The sequence below is a fragment of the Octopus bimaculoides genome, chromosome 22 (genome assembly GCF_001194135.2).
Source record: "Octopus bimaculoides isolate UCB-OBI-ISO-001 chromosome 22, ASM119413v2, whole genome shotgun sequence".
NCBI lineage: Eukaryota > Metazoa > Mollusca > Cephalopoda > Octopoda > Octopodidae > Octopus > Octopus bimaculoides.
In genome coordinates this window covers 15,560,665-15,566,626 of record NC_069002.1, presented here as the reverse complement: position 1 = coordinate 15,566,626, position 5,962 = coordinate 15,560,665, and the positions used below count along the sequence as shown (strand labels likewise).

General features: G+C 35.4%; 1 protein-coding gene across 4 annotated transcripts in view; it reads right to left on the bottom strand.

Moving 5' to 3' along the window:
• The window catches only part of LOC106873049 (BTB/POZ domain-containing protein 17), a 52,382-nt gene that overhangs the window by 44,499 nt on the left and 1,921 nt on the right, over positions 1-5,962 (bottom strand). The window contains exon 2 of one of the 4 annotated variants that reach the window (XM_052975875.1): positions 2,225-2,616. The exons of the other annotated variants lie outside the window; for them this stretch is intronic. The gene's annotated coding sequence lies outside the window, so the exon portion shown is untranslated. The remainder of the gene's footprint in view (positions 1-2,224; positions 2,617-5,962) is intronic. 4 annotated transcript variants of the gene reach the window in all.

Below are 5,962 nucleotides of genomic sequence, written 5' to 3'. Positions count from 1 at the left end.
TATATATATAATATAATATAAATAATATAGATACATGCATATATCCATACATATATGTACATACCTACATCTATATGTATACATACAGGCATATATGGGCACAAGACATATCACAAAAAAACGTTAAACACAATGAGAAACGAAAATATAAAAATGAAAACAGAAAACGAACTTTTTTTCGAACAACAACAAAAAAACAAACAAACAGAGAAACGAGACAGGCAACATAAAGAGTATATCCCTTCGTCGGTTATCCCTGTTCCATCTACTCCGCGTTTCAAAGGCAAGGACAATACACGAATTCGTTGGAACAGTCCTTCCCGCAAAGCAAATTAAATAAAATTTGGAATTTTTTGCGGAGGGTGAAAGTGTTATGCATTCCATATGTATATGCAGTCGTGTGCATATATTCACCTAAGCAACTCACCTCAACTGGAGAATCCACGAAATGTTTTACAAACTTTCAATGTTTCCCTAACCGACTGTATTCGAAGAATGCAAATCAATTTGCTCTGTTCATTTTTTGGTAACCCCCATTATGTCTAGTTTCTAAAAAGTTCTGTTGTTATGTAGCCCAGTGTGATAATAGGGATAAATACATATCTGTAGCTTGGGTATAAGAGTTGTATGTTTCTTACCAGTTTTCCCCAAATTTTCTGGGCAACTGATCTGTACAGCAATGGATGACTTTTGCTCCTTGTCCCATACAACCATATCTGGCCTGTTGTGCATAGATCAGGTGACTGTTTTTATGCTAATATTCCACAAATATTCGTTAGTTTTAAAGATGTATATCCTCAATGATTCTGATGTACCTTTGGTTAGGCCAATCAGTAGTAGCCATCTCCTGTTCTTGGATAGTAAAAACATCTTGAAATGTGATGTACTTATTACAAGTCCAAGGGAGGCTACTATCCTGTCTAAGTTACTAGCATTCACCAGCCTGCAGGACATGTACTTATGCAAGACTTTCTACTGGTATGATGAGTATTTCTCTTCCAAGCCTCTGTTTAAGGAAGTCAGTCCAGTCAATCATGAACAACTATGCCTTCAGAATACTTGGTCAGCAGTTCTTACCTTATCTCATGACGCTATTACTTTCACTTTTGAGTATATGTGTGATGTATTAATTTCTTACTTTATTGTTTAGAACAGGGGTTTTCAAACTTTTTGATTTGCAGACCCCTTTATATTTCAGGCTTTACCTTAGGGACCCCCTTATAAATGCTTATGAAATTTATACATATTTGCTTAAAATAACATATATTTTTACATTTATTTATTTAACAGTATTTAACAAATAGGTTTATTGTCAATTAAAAGATTTCGATTAAAAAACATATATAAAATCAAATTGCCCATAAAAAGTATTTGCTGTCCACGGACCACAGTTTGAAAACCCCTGGTTTAGAAGATGTTTTCTAAGTGACACAATGCCGACAGCTCTGACTTCCACATCCTCTGAAGTCTGCTGATGTATTCTTTTGTCACTCTTGCTTTATTTACAGTATCAAAATATGTAACATTCTTGTCAATACCATATGATACTTGTAACATTCATTTGTGGTGATAGGAGAGATAGCCAGGCTATTGATATCCATATTCCTTGCCTGGTCAACAAACTTTCCTTATTTGACTACCAAATATGAACACTTCTCCTGACCAAACTCCATTCCTATGTCCCATGAAAATGTTGTGACCAGGTGTAACTGTCTCTCAGCATCATGAATATTGCACAAACAGCAAGAAAATTGATATGTTGTGGGAGAGAAATGTGTGCAGAAGGACAATGGCACATCTGCATTTAGTGATTCTTAAAAGAAGGCGGCATAGAAGTGCTAGTATGAAACGTTATTAAATGTGGAGAATGCATGGGAGAAAGAGAGTTTCCTTAATGTAAACCTGACAAAGTTTCCAGTCACTCATGTTGAAGGTAGTTTTATAGGTAAAGTGATTAAGAAAATGAAGACTGGGAAAGCCCCTGGTCCACCAGGAATTACTTCTGAAATGCTTAAAGTAGGTGAAGTCACTCATATAGTTAATCAGGTTGTACAGGAAGGCATAGTGCCCAGTGATTGTGATAAAAGCATCATAGTCAACTATTACAAGGGTAAAGGAGATGCCATAGAAAGAAGTAGGGGTATCAAATTACTGGACCAGGTTGGACCAAGTTATGAAAGTTACAGAAAGAATCATAACCCAATTAAGTAGAAAGAGAGTTCACCTAGATGAGATGCAGTTTGGTTTTGTGTCAGGGAGAAGTACCAACTGATGCCCTTTTTATAGCTCACCAAAAGTAAACCAATGTACTTAGTATCCATTGACCCGGAGAAAGCCTTTGACAGGGTGCGTCAATTCTTCACCTGGTGGTTACTGTGAAAACCAAGAGTAAATGAATGGCCCTAGTGAGATCCAGTCAAGCCACGTAAAGGGATGCTGTTAGCAAAATGTGAGGTAACAATGAGTAAAGTGATGAATTTAGTGTGCAAGTAAGTGTTCATCAGGGTTTGGTTATCATTCCCCTCATATTTATCATGGTCCTCCAGGACATAATGGAGGAATTTAAGATCAGTTGCCCACAGGAACTCCACTATGGTGATGACCTTGTTTTTATAACTGAAAGTGTACAAGAATTAGAATTAAAATTCCAAGTGTGGAAACAAAACTTGGAATCAAAGGGTCTTAAGCAAGAATTAGCAAGAAATAATCTGAATGCTAAAAGATTAAAGGTAGTGAACAAATAGAAGGTGGTTGGATATTTGAGATGACAACCAATGTGACTAGAGATGCATCAGAAATGTGGTGTGAGTGAGTGCATGTATGGACAATAGTTGTTGATTGAAAATATTGACATCTGCCATCAGCAAAAAAAAAACAAGCAGGTACCCTAAAATGGTGGGAATCTCAGGATTTTGAGTTTCATATACATGAGATGATAGGAGACAGAAAGAAAGTGGCATATAAATACAGAGATATGTGAGAATATATCTGCACTGCATACGCATCTCATCGTTCCAGCAGGTTGAAACTGTGATCATGATAATGACAATTATAATGATAACAACGAAGATGGTGACCGAGAAGGAGGTAATGATGAATATTTTGGAAAATATCATAATGGAGATTATATATTATTTCATAATGCCAAGTAGGTTTGTTAACTCCTTTTAATTTCTGAATTCAAATCTAGTCTAAGTTCATTTTATCTTTCATCTTTCTAAGGCTAACATTGGTTAATTAAAATATTTCATGACCTGACTGAACAGTTTTTTCCCCTTCAAAACTGTATGAATACTTTATAATAATAATAATAATAATACTATCATAGTAGGTGCCTTAGGTATAATAAAAAAAATATTCAGACAAATACATAACAAAAACACCAGGACTTACAAATATATATAACATACAGAAAATTGCACTACTGGGCACAGCACACACCCTACGCAAAACACTTTCAATACAGTAACCATAAGAGCACCACAGCAAACCACAGCACATACCCAAGGCACACAGAGCTGTGCTCGGTAGTGAAGTGAAAGCACCTTATAAAAATAAAACTACTGAACAACAATAATAATAATAATAACAATAACCCATTTGCGCATATTAACACACATCAAGCAAAAGCTAAGTAAATATTTTTCAAAGAATATGATTTCTTCCTAAATAGTGACTTTCTAAAAATGAATGCTGTGTATCATCCAATGAAATATTCATTACCCAAACCAATTTTCTCATTCCCTTCACAATTTCATCTTCCAAATCATTACCCCTCACTCATAATATTTTCTTCTTTTATTTCCCAGCTCCAAAATATTTATACATTCCTTTTATTCTTTTACTTGTTTCAGTCACTTGACTGTGGCCATACTGGAGCATTGCCTTTTAGTTGAATGAATCGATCCCAGGACTTTCAGTTTCTGTCTACCAAATCCACTCACAAAGCTTTGGTTGGCCCAAGGTGCCATACAGTGGGACTGAACCCAGAACCATGTGGTTGGTAAGCAAGCTACTTACCACACAGTGACTCCTGCACCTATGCAATTTTCCATCAAATTTGTTTCAAAAATATTTCTGATGAATTTTTAAAAAAGAAACTAGTCAAATGATATTCTGAACTTGTCCATGTTCATTATGTTTCTATAATCATTTTTGTTGGTTTGTACCTCTATTAATTTTATTACTGTTATATACATAGAGTGGTGGATTGGCAGTAGGATTAGAGCATCAGAAAAAGCCCCTTGCAGTAAATGTTATGGCTATATGCTAGGTTCAAATCTCAGCAAAGTCAAATTTACTTTGCATTTTTTTTTTAGGTGGAGTCAAAAGAATGCAGTATATAGCACATATACTGGAGTCAAATGTAATCAATTCAACTCCTCCTCCCAAAAGTCTGGCTTTGTACCTATCTTAGTAACAAACATTACCATAACATATATGTAAAAGCATGATGTAGTCTTGTCTCATCAGATTCCATACCAGCATGGAAAGCAGACATAAAATGATGATGATGTACAAGCACAGAATCCATCAAAAGGTGACACTTTACAGTGTAATTTTTAATCTTTCAGTTTCCAGTGTGGCACCATTTTCTTCTAGGACTTCATTTTGTCTTCTTTCAATTATTCTTTTCAACTTGAGCATTGCTACTGTTCTTTTTTGTGTTTCTAGTCAATGCATCTCCGCAGTTCACATTAAGTACTATCTTGTTATAATCTTTGCCTTCTTTCTGTAGTTCCAAAGTAAGATGTTTCTTTTTGATTGTGAATTTCTTCATCTGTTTCATTTGCAATTGCCTATTGTATATTTAAAAAGTCATCCTTTCACTTCCTTATTTGTACACCCTAAAACCTTATTCCCCTTTATTATACTCACTCAATCTATTATTTCTGTTCTTATTCTCTCAGTCTTTCTTTCATCTCTCCCTATATTTCACTATCTGTTTGCTCAACTAACTGGCTATCTCTCTCTCTATATATTTTTTTCTTTCCCACTTATGTATATGTTCATTGATTTGTTTTCATGTCCATTTTTTCCCCTGCTAGCATGGGTTAGACCAGGGGTTTTCAAACTTTTTGACTTGCGGACCCCTTTATATTTCAGGCTGGACCCCCTTATAAACACGCTTATGAAATTTATACATAAATATTTGCTTAAAATAACATATATTTTTATATTTATTTATTTAACAGTATTTAACAAATAGGTTTATTGTCAATTAAAAGATTTCGATTAAAAAACATATATAAAATCAAATTGCCCATAAAAAGTATTTGCTGTCCACGGACTCCGTCTTGTCCTTGCAGACCACAGTTTGAAAACCCCTGGGTTAGACAATGTGTCATTGAGGCATTGTTTACAACTTAATGCCCTCCTTTTGCTAACTTTTACAAGTTTTTCAAGTAACAGATCCACGAACCTATTTTTTCCCTCCAAAACCAGTACAAAGCAACAGTCACATACACAAGAAACAGACAAACCAACAGTTCAACACATATTATAAACATACAGATAACAAAGAAAACAGCACTCCCCAGGAGTAAAAAAAACTACTGGTTACAATCTCTCTACTCCCTCCTCTCTCTCTCTCTATCTGTGTCTGTGTGTGTGTATGTGTGTATAGATACATACATGCATGCATGTGTAAGTGTGTGTTTACATCGGTCCAACAACCAGAGTTTTTAATATTGTGTCTGGGTGTGTCCCATAACTTAGTGGTTCAACAAAACAATTCGAGGCACTGTCATGCTATTAGCTGTCAGAAGTGAAAGTGCTCACTGCTAGTGAAGTATCTGTCTGTCTGCCTGCATGCCTGTTGCTGGCCTGTCGATTCTTTGGCTACTGACAGCTAATACCATGACTGGCTGGAGCAAGCTATATGTCTGTCTGTCTATCTATCTATCACTCGAAAGTTATTGGAACAAATTTGACACCTATATCCATGCGTTTGAAAACACAG